This window comes from Panulirus ornatus, chromosome 22 (assembly GCF_036320965.1).
Source record: "Panulirus ornatus isolate Po-2019 chromosome 22, ASM3632096v1, whole genome shotgun sequence".
Lineage (NCBI taxonomy): Eukaryota > Metazoa > Arthropoda > Malacostraca > Decapoda > Palinuridae > Panulirus > Panulirus ornatus.
Window position 1 is genome coordinate 21,584,673 of NC_092245.1, and position 15,999 is coordinate 21,600,671.

General features: G+C 46.3%; 1 protein-coding gene across 13 annotated transcripts in view; it reads right to left on the minus strand.

The window, feature by feature from the left end:
* The window catches only part of dop (microtubule-associated serine/threonine (MAST) protein kinase dop), a 1,162,440-nt gene that overhangs the window by 207,748 nt on the left and 938,693 nt on the right, over window positions 1-15,999 (minus strand). The window lies entirely within an intron of this gene.

The following is a 15,999-nucleotide window of genomic DNA, read 5'->3' on the forward strand; positions in this document are numbered from 1 at the left end:
AATAATAATAATAATAATAATAATCATTATTATTATCATTATTATCAAAGGTGATAATTTTTGATACTTTGGTACAAAGGAAACATTGAAATTTACGCAAGTTCACCATCATCGATAAGAAGGTATCCTAGTATCTAAAAAAAAAATGGGACTATCAGACCATCTTAACATTATAAAACACAGACGGAATAATGTTCCGACAGTTCGCTTTTTAAAAGTCTCGTTACATAAAGGGATGGTTGACTTCTTGCAACACTCTGTCCTGGAACTGGGAAGTATTGGCCACTGTTAAGGCGAGTGCTACAGCCTTCGGCCAGAGTGAGCAGTGAAGGCAACAGGTGGAGTTGAGTTGGTATTACCTTACCTAACTTAGGACACGGATCGATCTTTACGTCGCTCGCTCTGTGTCTGAAGTTCTGGGTCAGAATAGCACTCTGGTAACGTACGTAATCCAACCCTAGAATAAACCTAGTCTGATACACGGTTTTGTATTTTCCAAGACTACAGTTTATTTCTCGTGCAAGCCGTGGGCGCCAAACTCAACCTAAATGTCACAGTTATCTGACATAACAATTACGTTAACCGTTAATGTCAATTATAATAATAATAATAATAATAATAATAATAATAATAATAATAACAATAATAATAATAATAATAATAATGATAATAATGATAATAATATCTGTGCATATAATCATAAAAGTGCAGTATATGGTATGCTTCGAGTACGCTAGGTTATTTGTGTTCGTGTGGGGGGGGACGTTAATTCTGGGAGCTGTTGAGAGATACGAGTGTGGAGCCGAGTATAAAAAGGAAGACGGGACGAGACTCGTCTAAACTGCAGCAGTGTAGCTGTTGAACGAACCACAGTGACGAACACAAGCTAGGAAAGTAGGACCCTCAACAGGTCTACCACATAATATAAGTGACGAAACACAGTGTCAAGATATATCAAGATCCATCATGCCCAAGATGCGACTACCACAAAGAAACCCATCATTTACTACTCAGTTATCCTGCACTCTGCACATAAGACACAAATACATCACAACACTTTATGACCTGTGATTCCGTGCGGTGGACATGGCCAGCTTCCTGAGCGCTGCAAGAGCTTCATAAGGATAGAAGAGACTGCTGGGGCAGGAGTACACACACACACACACACACACACACACACACACACACACACACACACACACACACATATATATATATATATATATATATATATATATATATATATATATATATATATATATATGAAATGTATGAAAACAAGAGAACGAGTCTGCCAATAGACCCCTCCCCACCCCATATCGTACAGCAACATCTTACTGTCCCTTGTTGACACAGACCAATGACCCGGACCATCAAAGCTTCAACGAATACATACCCGTGTCAAAACATTTATGGTCCAAATCCATTACTGAAATTATGTGCACAAAAGCATTTCTTTTGTCCGCATTTTTGTACCATTTCGAACCATTTCGGTATAAAAGACCTAGTGACCTTAAATTTTCATCTCTGCCAGTCATAAACTTGCTCAAGTGTAGAACTCTGTATGCAGTAAGAGTGCCACAAGTTTGGTTCATAGTCAATCAGCCAATGACGATATATGCTGCATGGAAGATAAGGACGCAAGAACGGTCGCTACGGACTATCATGATGGCCTTTGCCATGCAACATGAGGCGTTATAAAGAGGAAGAGCACACCGTACGGCAGTGTGGAGAGGCAATGTACCGGGCCAGAACATGAGGACAGCGGGGCTCGAGACAAGGACCAACGGAGCGAGGTAGGACTTAGTGCTTATCATGCATGAGATGGTGTTGCTCTGCTGCTGGATGTGTGCGGGGCAGCCGGCGGCAAGACATGCCCTAGTTATGTACCCTGTGCCACCAGCCGCCTCTCCCCAGACAACGCCACCAGCACTCTCCCATGACTTTTCGATACTCGCGCTATCGACCGGCTACATCATCACTGTGCAAACCATGAGCGGCACCTCAAAGGGACTATAAGGGGTCACAATGGGGTCTTTGTTACACCCCAGTGGCCAGGCAACTATGATATAAGTTGTTACAACATGGTTAGTTCATTACATAAGCTTATAGTCTTTCTATACAGTAAACTCATCTAACAGACGCAGAAAGCGGATACAGTCACAGAATTTCAGGCATCTTATCATCAACAATACATGTCTCGAGCTACACAATTTGCAATTCATAAGATGACTAGCACCTGCAAATACGCCGAAGCGTCAATAGCACGTACACTCTGGCTTTACCGCGAAATCCACAGCATCTAATCTTTCCTCGGATCAAAAATCTCCTCTGTCTTGGTACAAGTACTTGTACATCCAACGCAGGTTCTTATATTAGACTATTCTAGCCCTAGTCCCTATCCATCCCACTCTAGCTCTGGCTTTGCTCCACTCCACTTCAGTCTGGCCTCCGTCTATACCACTGTGGCAAGAGCATCCGTTCACTCCACTGGAGGCACTGGCCCTGGTCCACCCAACTGAAGCCCCTAGCTCTAGTAAGGCAACCAGTTGGAACTGTGGGGTCGGCCTGTTCCTGCGCCCAGGGATCGCCTTAATCTGTCCATGGGCACACCACCACTTAAGCGGAGCCTCAGTAATCTTTGTTTTCACATCTGCTGCCACCTAACGGCATTCAGATCTGCTTCTTCTCTAAACACAGCCAAAAGCACCACTCGACGCAGGACGAAAGTATACTGAAGTCACAGCCCAGACGAACACCACACAGTCTAGCTTTAAAATAAGAGATGGTAAAGTAAATAATGCTGTTTAACTGGAAGGATTACGATGATGTTAAACTCCGGAAATAATGGAAATATCAAATTGCTATGCGACGCCTTGATGTGCGAAGCCAATTAAAACTTTTTGAAATTGAACTGATTGAATCAGCTCAAAGCGGAGGAGTGCTCATGACACTCAACATGCCTCCACATACATAGGCCAGTCACAAATTTTTCCTCTCCAGTCACTCCAGATAATCACCATAAAGGATATACACACGACTGAGAATGACGTCACCACAGATCTCCTCACCCTAACCTGAAATAGGCCCAATTATAGTAACCACAAATGGACGACTGGAAAAACAAAACGCCCCATATGCACTCTCAAAATTACCACTGCGCCACGTCTGAAGGAAACTACCTCACCCAAAACAGAAAATCTCTGCTGACGCAGACGACACATGCAACTAATGGATCTTGGGACAGAAATAGCAGCCAGCCACCAGCAGTTAGATAGGTTCGCGATACGAAAAGCAGACAAAAGCGAGGGCCTACGTCAAACTATGAAGGCTGAATGAAAATGCTCCATGCATGACTCAGGAGCAGCTGCCAACGCAAGACCGCACAGACGGTCAGGGAACTCAACCTGCAAGTCCTCGTTCGAGTGCTAATAACAAGTGTGATGTAAGCTGGAGTGCGTGTGAGAGCGGCGGCGGCGGCGGGGTAGACATGGAGTGGAGTGGTTGCATGTAGCCTGTGCTTGCCCACCCGCCACACACATCCTCCTCCCCCACCACCACCACCACCACTACCTGCCGCCGCCGCCGCTGTGCTGCTGCTGCGGTCTTATGTAAGGCCCAGACGGGTCACCGCTGGGGCCAGGCCACGCCGCACTCACCGCCCGAGACACCATTACACTCCCACACTTCAAAATACACTCTCTGCACCTGCCCTGTCCGTTCGGTGGACACACGCACCTATTACACCCACGTGTATATGGAAATGTACACCAGCCTGCCTGTGAAAAAACAACCGATTCTTTCTCCGTGCTGCAATTAATCCCCGCTCATTACAACGTATGGCAACTGACATTTAATTAATGCAGGACACCAACCCAGGGCGATTGATATTCCGTCAATGTATGATACCAACCTCCAGCGACTGCTATCCTCCTACCAACGCAACGTAGCATAGCATCTGGTGATTATCCTGACAATGCAAGATACAAGGACTTGGCCCCATACTCGCTGGAAGCTCGGAGTGAGCAATCAAAGATTTTGCGTGATTCAGCAAATGGTTGTAACAGCCCGAGTGGTGGAATGTGAGGACACGAGGCCAGCGGTAGCCCCTGGTCAGCAACACTCCCACTCTCTCACTACGTCAATACCTGCCTCACCCTCCCACCCCTCCCGCGCACTCCAGTACTTCCCCATCTGACGTTACTGCAACGCTGCCTCTACTCTTTCCATGGCCATTCCAAACCCGGGCACCGATGTACTTCACAACACTTTTTGCCAGGCGTGAAATATTATAAATCTAAAACCCATGTAAAGAAAAAATTTCAATAAAAATCTAGACAAACCTATTTACTGATTTTCTAACAAGTCCCGTATAATTATACTTTCACCCTCTGGGGCTCAACGAACCTGATCGACGCCAGGCTCAAACATCTGGACGGGGAGAGAAATCCCCTCCAACACCAGACAGACACATGCAGTAAACCAACCCAACTCTACCTTAATCTCCGACACGTCAAGATCTTAATTCAATTGGGTTCCGTATTTCCTAAGTGAAGACAAAAGTCTTCGCAAATCGAATTGTCTCCACTCCGAAAAAGAGGACTGCTACTGCGTCGGAGATGATGATACAGACCGACAGCTGACGACGGCAGGTTTGATATGGTTCTGCTGCGCAGTTCATTCACTCATATGCATTGGACTGGGAGGAATCACAATTGCCACCTCGAGCGTGTTTTACGTGGGCGAGGGAGTGGTGTCGACCAGCGTGCGGGAGGAGGGACATGTGCGGTGTGAAGGGTATTAATGACGGCTACATGCTCTCATCATCCATGTGTATGTAGTACGCTGAGCTGCCTTCATATGACACTTACCACACTCCCTGTCTCGCACTCACTACGCCAGGCCATCGGTAATCTTTTCGACTAAGAACTATGCACCGGGCTAACAACACTGGACTACGTTAGCTGCTCTGTTCGGGGCTCCAAGCACTGCACTGGGCCACCAGGACTGGATTGGGCTAGCAGATTTCACCAGTCCACCACCAACGCTGTACCGGGCCACAAGAAGTATGGTAACGGGCCGCCAGCTGTGAACCCGGACACCATCACTGTACCAGGCCACTACCATTGTCGTACCGGGCCACCAGAACTGTCCTGGGCTACCAGCACTGTACCGGGTCACCAAGACTGTACCGGGCCACATCATCACTGTACCGAGCCACCAACATTGCAACGGGTGAACATCACTGTAACAGGCCATTAGATATCGAAGGAAGGAACTCACAACCATCACTCTCCGAGTACTTACGAAACACACTTAACAAGTGTGTACTAGAGCTTAGCGTTGTTCTACACCACAGTACTCCTGCCTGTTAGCTTATCATTGTTAGCTGGCTGAATTACCCGTTGTGTAAACCAAAGAGAAAACCTGACATACATTAACAGATAAACTCCATTTGTAAACATTTCTTTTTCTAATTCTAACTTTTTTCTTTCACATGACTTCGTCTTTCAAGCCTTCGTGAGGTCGCATCAGGTACTGAGCCTTTGAGGGGAAATCCTCGCCTTGCTGTATCTTCAGTTCATATTCTCAAAAACATATAATAAAGGAGGAGAGGACTTCCAGCCACATCCCGCCCCTCTTAGTCTCCTACACAACACGCAGGAGATACGAGGGTAGTATTCTTTCTCGTCTACCCCCAAGGAAACGGTTGTATGTATAATTTCAATTAATCTAATTGGAACTGTGATCAAGGCGGCGTGCATCTAAGTATAGATGTGGGGTTAAAGACCTCCGAAATCCTCGTTAAGTAACCTAGGTTTATGTAAGGAATGGTAAGGTCACAGACCCAGCTGTTGGGGGTATAGGATCCTTAAAATTCAAAGCAGGGCAAAGGTATGGTAAGCTCCCAAACCTAGCAGTGGGGGTAGAAGACCTCCAATACCATTGTAAGGTACACTTAAGGTCTGGTAGGGTCCCAGACCCAGCTGTTGCGGTAGAAGACCTCCAAAACCATTGTAAGGTATACGTAAGTTGAGGTAGAAGCCCTCCAAAACCATAGCAAGGAATAAGTAAGGAAAGGCAAAAGACCTCTAAAACCATCGTATGGTATACGTAAGTTAAGGCAGAAGACCTCCAAAACCATTGTAAAGTAGCATATACGTTCGGTAAAGTAAGGTAAGGTCTCTGACCAAGTAAGTATACGTATCATCGACTGAATTAAGACAATAGATGGGACTCTAGCGCTTTGTAAGCCAGCTTCACATACCAACGCCCTGCTGTTGGACACGGCCCTCCCCTGCTACCCTTCATTATAAACTACTCCCTCTAATATGCGAGAGACACATTTCCAAGATTCATTCCATTTCTCGTAACCTGAATATTAACGGCAGGTTTCTCCAGTTCGCCCTGACACAATTCTTGATTACCTGGGGCGCTGGAGGGCTCCCAAAAGTAGCCCTCATCCTCCTGCGCCTCGCGTGCAAGCGCTCAAACCAGTCCCTTTACTAACCGACAGACTCTCACGACACCCGGACGCCTTCAAAAGGCTCGAACTCGGCTCAAGAGTCCTGACGCGTCCATACAACGCCTACCCAACCCCCTTTTTTTTCTGTCCACATGGACGAACTTCCCCTAATATGGCCGCCTTTCTTCCAACCTTAATAATTCAGGGTCTCTACATTCTGAGCTCCAACAATGACACCAACGGCTTCCACTTACTTACCAAGACGATGCTGTTTCTACACCGGAGCCTCTGGGAAGCAACAGCAGTGACTATTACAAGTCTGAGTTGCAAGCTAATGGACGAGGGAAGAGTAAGAGGCCACTGTCACCTTGAGCATGAAGTTTTGCAAGTTGTTGCTGAGGTTTCAAAGAGCTACGAAGGTCGGAAATTTCTCAAGAATAACTCCCTGACGAACACCCATTGTGTGGAGACTGTATATATTATAGAAAGGCGCGTGTCTGGGCAAGAGCAGAATACAACACGCAGAGGGATGATCTAACTATGGTTCTGCACCATAGTGGCCTATATAGTGAAAGGCTCAGACCTTATGACGCCATCCTAAAATACCAAGTCACTGGACGTGTTGTCAGGTGACGCGTTCCCGGCAAGACACAGTCCATGGCACATGACGGGGAGTGCTAATGAGAGAGAGAGGCAAGTGCCCCAGCTGACCACCTGCTGGAGGAGCGACCACCAGCTGTTGCTGGAGGAACCGTGTCCACCAGCTGCTAGTAATGGACCGGCGACCACCATCTGCTGCTGGAGGACCAGCGAACGACCAACCACCTGCTGGTGGCGGAGGAACAGCGACGACCAACCACCTGCTGGCGGTGGTGGAGGTGGTTCTGACGGTCTAAAACCTGCTGCTGTGGCAACTATGATGCCAAATCATCGAGCTCGTCTTCCCCAGCACTGTCACTTTACACTTCGTAGCATATTTTAAAACAAATGAATAACTGCATTTAAGGGGGAGACTTACAGTAATTCATGAAATAACACAGCATATGCCCTACTTAGTGACAGGTGCGAAGAGCCTGACAACAGCGGTCTAGCCATTGAGGCTGGCTAATGTCGACCGCGCCAGGTCACCGCCGAAGAACCATATATGCAGTGAGAGCGTGTATGGTCTTCAAGAGTTATCTTCAACACCTGAAGAAGGGGTTCCACGCTTTTTTTTTTTCCAACTCGTTTTACGACCCCAGCGTTGACGGCCTTCATGACCGTGGCAGTCAACAAGCTTTAACCAACCAACCACCCAACCCCCTCACAGCCTCCTTCCAGTCATCACCCCCCCCCCCACACACACACACACCTCCATCCCAAAGCCCTCTCTCAGCCCAGTGTAACGGACGATGTTGACGTACCTTGTGGACACAAAAAATCCAGCCATTTCTTTCGCAGATGCACAGACAAACAACAATATTACTGCTGCATGTTTCACGCAGAAAATGACTGTCCGTAACTGCACACCGACTGTCGCATCAGATATTACAAGAGATATGCCTGACACCTTGCTTTACAAGAATGTACGCCAATAAATCATTTTTTCTAAACCCCTCACAGCTCATCAAAAATACAAACAGTTAACTATACATTCCGGAACACCTGTCAACTGTGTAGGCGACACAATGCTTGTCCATGCAAATACTGGCACGTAGGAGGGACAGACACAGGCACCACACAGACAAACACAAGCATATACACACCGAATACATACACACTCCCACATCCAAGTTATATCTACAGCAAGCACAGTGATGGACTCGTGCCTGATGTGTTTTCTACGAAAGGTGGGAAGGCTTACAACAGGTGGGTGCCGCAACCACCGACCCTGGCCCGGGTGGTGGCGAGCAACGGGTCTGAGGGCTGGTGGTGGTGGGGTTAAACAGACGCTGTTCTTGTGGTGGGTCATGACGGCGGCGAGTCTGGGAGTTAATGGTGTTGGCTGGGGCAGCTTTCTCCCCTGGCCAAGGGTCACTTAACCACCATCCCATCAGCGCCACCACCACATCGCTGCTGCCATCATCATTATGGTGGACACACACACACACACACACACACACACACATAACCCACTGCATATCACCAACATCAATATGGTAGACACGCAAGATCCCCTCCACCATTAGGGTACTCACGCACCAACAAGAAATACACTTAATCTCATTATCTTTCATCATCATGGCTGGCACATACCCATTAGTGGTAGTAACCGTAATAATAATAATAATAATCCATTATCATTATCATCATTGTTATCATTATTTATGTAATGAATGAACGATATACTTTGATAGGCAGTATACATTACGTAAATCATTTTACACTTTTAAAATATTAACTACTGCTAATTAAACTCATTTCCGAAAACGCCAAAACCACCTTCGTGCTCAAGGATCGAGCCACCGCGCATAAGCGTCTCACCTTCGTGCTCAAAGGACGTTCCTTCGAGCTCAGGGATCGAACATAGCTGCACCTCTTCGAACTCACCGTTCAACTCCACGATGCCTCGACAACGTGTTCCACAGTATCTCCACATCCGTCCCATTTAACCCACAGAACGGTATTACACACACACAAAAAAGGTATTTTCTCTTTACGTTCCCACAATCTTTTCTTTAAGAACACAGTTCTGATACATACAGTCAACACAATCCTCTTTTCCAGGCTCTCAAACCAATATTTCTCGGTTCTTCTTAACCAGGGGTGTCCGGAAGTCTTTCATTCATGTATGTCTTGGACAACTGCATGTTTACCAAATGGCGTTCTAGCTTCGTCATTTCGATGTATATCAACTGACATATTTCTCTCTTGTGTCTCCCCTGATGATGTGATTATTACACGAAAGTGCACTTGGGGACTTACCGTGTTCCATTTTTCCCGTGGACTCTTAGGAATATATATATATATATATATATATATATATATATATATATATATATATATATATATATATATACATATATATATATATATATATATATATATATATATATATATATATATATATATTTTTTTTTTTTTTTTTTTTTGTCGCTGTCTCCCGCGTTTGCGAGGTAGCGCAAGGAAACAGACGAAAGAAATGGCCCAACCCCCCCCCCATACACATGTACATACACACGTCCACACACGCAAATATACATACCTACACAGCTTTCCATGGTTTACCCCAGACGCTTCACATGCCTTGATTCAATCCACTGACAGCACGTCAACCCCTGTATACCACATGGCTCCAATTCACTCTATTCCTTGCCCTCCTTTCACCCTCCTGCATGTTCAGGCCCCGATCACACAAAATCTTTTTCACTCCATCTTTCCACCTCCAATTTGGTCTCCCTCTTCTCCTCGTTCCCTCCACCTCCGACACATATATCCTCTTGGTCAATCTTTCCTCACTCATTCTCTCCATGTGCCCAAACCATTTCAAAACACCCTCTTCTGCTCTCTCAACCACGCTCTTTTTATTTCCACACATCTCTCTTACCCTTACGTTACTTACTCGATCAAACCACCTCACACCACACATTGTCCTCAAACATCTCATTTCCAGCACATCCATCCTCCTGCGCACATCTCTATCCATAGCCCACGCCTCGCAACCATACAACATTGTTGGAACCACTATTCCTTCAAACATACCCATTTTTGCTTTCCGAGATAATGTTCTCGACTTCCACACATTTTTCAAGGCTCCCAAAATTTTCGCCCCCTCCCCCACCCTATGATCCACTTCCGCTTCCATGGTTCCATCCGCTGACAGATCCACTCCCAGATATCTAAAACACTTCACTTCCTCCAGTTTTTCTCCATTCAAACTCACCTCCCAATTGACTTGACCCTCACCCCTACTGTACCTAATAACCTTGCTCTTATTCCCATTTACTCTTAACTTTCTTCTTCCACACACTTTACCAAACTCAGTCACCAGCTTCTGCAGTTTCTCACATGAATCAGCCACCAGTGCTGTATCATCAGCGAACAACAACTGACTCACTTCCCAAGCTCTCTCATCCCCAACAGACTTCATACTTGCCCCTCTTTCCAGGACTCTTGCATTTACCTCCCTAACAACCCCATCCATAAACAAATTAAACAACCATGGAGACATCACACACCCCTGCCGCAAACCTACGTTCACTGAGAACCAATCACTTTCCTCTCTTCCTACACGTACACATGCCTTACATCCTCGATAAAAACTTTTCACTGCTTCTAACAACTTGCCTCCCACACCATATATTCTTAATACCTTCCACAGAGCATCTCTATCAACTCTATCATATGCCTTCTCCAGATCCATAAATGCTACATACAAATCCATTTGCTTTTCTAAGTATTTCTCACATACATTCTTCAAAGCAAACACCTGATCCACACATCCTCTACCACTTCTGAAACCGCACTGCTCTTCCCCAATCTGATGCTCTGTACATGCCTTCACCCTCTCAATCAATACCCTCCCATATAATTTACCAGGAATACTCAACAAACTTATACCTCTGTAATTTGAGCACTCACTCTTATCCCCTTTGCCTTTGTACAATGGCACTATGCACGCATTCCGCCAATCCTCAGGCACCTCACCATGAGTCATACATACATTAAATAACCTTACCAACCAGTCAACAATACAGTCACTCCCTTTTTTAATAAATTCCACTGCAATACCATCCAAACCTGCTGCCTTGCCGGCTTTCATCTTCCGCAAAGCTTTTACTACCTCTTCTCTGTTTACCAAATCATTTTCCCTAACCCTCTCACTTTGCACACCACCTCGACCAAAACACCCTATATCTGCCACTCTGTCATCAGACACATTCAACAAACCTTCAAAATACTCATTCCATCTCCTTCTCACATCACCGCTACTTGTTATCACCTCCCCATTTACGCCCTTCACTGAAGTTCCCATTTGCTCCCTTGTCTTACGCACCCTATTTACCTCCTTCCAGAACATCTTTTTATTCTCCCTAAAATTTACTGATAGTCTCTCACCCCAACTCTCATTTGCCCTTTTTTTCACCTCTTGCACCTTTCTCTTGACCTCCTGTCTCTTTCTTTTATACTTCTCCCACTCAATTGCATTTTTTCCCTGCAAAAATCGTCCAAATGCCTCTCTCTTCTCTTTCACTAATACTCTTACTTCTTCATCCCACCACTCACTACCCTTTCTAAACAGCCCACCTCCCACTCTTCTCATGCCACAAGCATCTTTTGCGCAATCCATCACTGATTCCCTAAATACATCCCATTCCTCCCCCACTCCCCTTACTTCCATTGTTCTCACCTTTTTCCATTCTGTACACAGTCTCTCCTGGTACTTCCCCACACAGGTCTCCTTCCCAAGCTCACTTACTCTCACCACCTTCTTCACCCCAACATTCACTCCTCTTTTCTGAAAACCCATACTAATCTTCACCTTAGCCTCCACAAGATAATGATCAGACATCCCTCCAGTTGCACCTCTCAGCACATTAACATCCAAAAGTCTCTCTTTCGCACGCCTGTCAATTAACACGTAATCCAATAACGCTCTCTGGCCATCTCTCCTACTTACATAAGTATACTTATGTATATCTCGCTTTTTAAACCAGGTATTCCCAATCATCAGTCCTTTTTCAGCACATAAATCTACAAGCTCTTCACCATTTCCATTTACAACACTGAACACCCCATGCATACCCATTATTCCCTCAACTGCCACATTACTCACCTTTGCATTCAAATCACCCATCACTATAACCCGGTCTCGTGCATCAAAACCGCTAACACACTCATTCAGCTGCTCCCAAAACACTTGCCTCTCATGATCTTTCTTCTCATGCCCAGGTGCATATGCACCAATAATCACCCACCTCTCTCCATCAACTTTCAATTTTACCCATATTAATCGAGAATTTACTTTCTTACATTCTATCACATACTCCCACAACTCCTGTTTCAGGAGTATTGCTACTCCTTCCCTTGCTCTTGTCCTCTCACTAACCCCTGACTTCACTCCCCAGACATTTCCAAACCACTCTTCCCCTTTACCCTTGAGCTTCGTTTCACTCAGAGCCAAAACATCCAGGTTCCTTTCCTCAAACATACTACCTATCTCTCCTTTTTTCACATCTTGGTTACATCCACACACATTTAGGCACCCCACTCTGAGCCTTCGAGGAGGATGATCACTCCCCGCGTGACTCCTTCTTCTGTTTCCCATTTTAGAAAGTTAATACAAGGAGGGGAGGATTTCCGGCCCCCCGCTCCCGTCCCCTCTAGTCGCTTTCTACGACACGCGAGGAATACGTGGGAAGTATTCTTTCACCCCTATCCCCAGGGATAATATACATATATATATACATATACACACACACACACATATATATATATATATATATATATATATATATATATATATATGGACTACCGTGGTGTTCTGGTTAGCGTTTCTGACTGACGCATTCACGGGTCGCTCAGGGTCAAAGGCACTGGTTTCGAATCCTGGTTGAGGAACAGTCAAACCAGCTGTTCATCCACTCCTAAGATTTGGTCAATAAAATGTCTGCCGGGCTCAAGCTGGGGATTAATATATATATATATATATATATATATATATATATATATATATATATATATATATATATATATATATATATATATAAATAACAACAAATCGGGCCTAAGGTTCAGGGGTTCGAGGGAGGTTCACAGTGACAGAACGGTATGAACCAAATGTCAACATTTCGACTACAACACACACTGTTGTCAAATGAACTGACCACTCAAACAGAATATAACTAGGTGGAAAATTTATGAATACAGTGACTATTGCAGCGGGCCTTTCTGTGTCAAACATCGAGTCAACAAAGCAAATGAACTGATGTTCTTTTTTTTTTTTTTTCAATCGACAATCGTTTGATCCCGACAAAAGTTCAGGGCACTACCGACAACGTTGCCTCCCTCACGCTAGCTTTCATGCAAAACACACGGTAAAGCACCCGACTCCCATCGTGAGATAGGATGCATTCAATGGAAAATCAAATATCCTCCACAATAACTACATCCATTAGCATGATCCTCAAAAAAAACGTCTGTTGGAATGTTCTATTCACACAGTCAGTTCCTGGTGTGGCACAAAGCGTGCGACATACATACATACATACAGTAGTGGGCCTTCTCCATATGACTCGATCTGACCCCGTGATCACCCGTCTAGAACAGCTGTGCCAGCTTCAGCGTCTCCGAGGTGTTGGTGGCCGCACACCAGCCGACAACTCAAGTCAACCCAGATGCAGCCAGGTTCTCTCACCCTCAACCAGCAGTATCTTCGTCCGGGGCCTCCTTCCTCCTCGTCTTCTTCTTCTTCCTCTCACATGGTCATACTGCTCGTCCTCACCTGGCCCCCCCACTTACCCCACTTCCTAACAGAATGTCTCTCCAGGTGAGCCTCCCCTGTTCTCCCAAACAATATACACCCCTTTCCCCGTTACTCCCAGGCGCACTCCTCCTCTGTCAGGCCTTCCGCTATTCTCTCTCTCTCTCTCTCTCTCTCTCTCTCTCTCTCTCTCTCTCTCTCTCTCTCTCTCTCTCTCTCTCTCTCCCGACCGTACTCTCTGCTGGTGCCGGCAGTAATTACAGGCGGTCATGGAGATCTAAATACATACATCAAAGCAGCGGGGCCGGCACGCCCAGGTGACTCACTCAATATCACGTCAACTCCTGCTGGGGAGGAGGCAGGAGGGGCAGGAAATTTGTCTGGATGATAATAATTTGGTGCCTGCGACTGTAACACGATACCCAGGACCACTTGCTGCAGCACACGAATGACTCACGTCCCCTAACACGGGTGAGGTCACTCGTGGTCTTTCACTGCAGCACCAAAATCAGTCAGAACGGACTTGGTAAAGTGAGTCACTAGGACCCGAAGTCGTCTGAGAGGAGAGGGTCGGATGGTAACCCAATACAGAGGGCGGGATATGAGAGGTTAAACACAGTGCAGGTTTACGAACACCATCTCCCCCACAAAGGTGAGGACAGCCCACGCAGAGGATGTTTTGCAGTGGCAGACGGCCCCCATCCCCGGTAGAGGCCCTCCCATGTGTATACTTCCTGCCTGTCGCGCCGCACTACCGTACACACACACACCCGCCCCGAACCGTGAGAACACGGACCACACCACACACCCACGCTCCTGGCATACACCATCCACAAACCCGCATTCCCAGCATACACCACCTACACATGATTCACCGAAGCACTCGTACAGCCGCCTCCGCCATCCTCTCCACTCCTTCCTGTACTTTCACCACCATTCACTAGCCTCCACATCCCCACAGTACCCTGCACCTTCCAACCACCATCTACTGTGCCACTGTTACGCATACAGATCCCCCATGATACTCGAACACACACACGAAACAAAAGACACTGCCTCCCACACCATCACGTACATCCTACGAGAATGTCACACCCCACGCTACGGTGACAGTGTGTCGCGTGTTCTGGCAGCGACGATCTAGTGAGGGCGGCATACGCGTGTGTTGTGGAGTGTGCTACGAGGTGGCGTGTCATGACTATCTTACGTCGCTTCGCGCCAGACAACACGAACATCCTGCAGCTCACCGCATGCCTCTCCCTTGCATCCCGTCTCTTACAACAACAACCTTTTGGTGTGACGTAATGCCTCGAAAAACAGGAGTTAACCTACTCATATACGATCAAAACAACGCCGGCCCAATCATGATGAACGTCACTGAAATTACAGCTATTCCAAAAAGGATGGTGTATTGCTACATTCAGTGACATACGATAACGAGTGTAGATCAGCGCCTATGATTAGCGTACGTGGATTGATCGGTGGCAAGCGTGGTCTGGCCACGGTGTGTGCTGGTCAAATCCAGGACGAATGTGTGCTGGACCACTGCATAAGTGGGTCATCCCGTGGCGGGCAGGAGTCCGTCCACGGAACAGGCGTGGATGTCTGTCTGCGAAGGGCACAGATGAAGTCCGTGGTGGGCGTGGGACTCGGTCGATGGTGGTCTTGTGGGTCAGTCCGTTGTGGGCGTGGGGGTGGTTAGTCCTTGGTGGAGGCGTGGTCCGTCCGTGGTCAATGTCAGGGGTCTGGCGACCGACTAGAAATTACAAATCAAGAGACCTCTAGTGCCAGCAACTGTATCATGCACAACGAACTATTCTCATACCATGAAAGACGCACAACCTGGACACTTCGAGAGAAACATATCTTGTCTCACCTAAGCTTTTTGCATACTGGATGACCGACCCTTCAGCAAAGAGCAGAATACGATTCTTCAGAAGTTACGGACTGTTTACAATCATTCTCGACAAGCTTGGAATAAATCTAAATATAACGAGTGATGTGATTAGTTTGTACTTGACACGGTATATTATGCATGAAAGGTCGCCAGCAGGGAAACTCGTTTTCTTAAAAATAAATACACCTGACTTTCTGCTATTCAAAACAAAATCCATAAAATTGTAATGGTTCT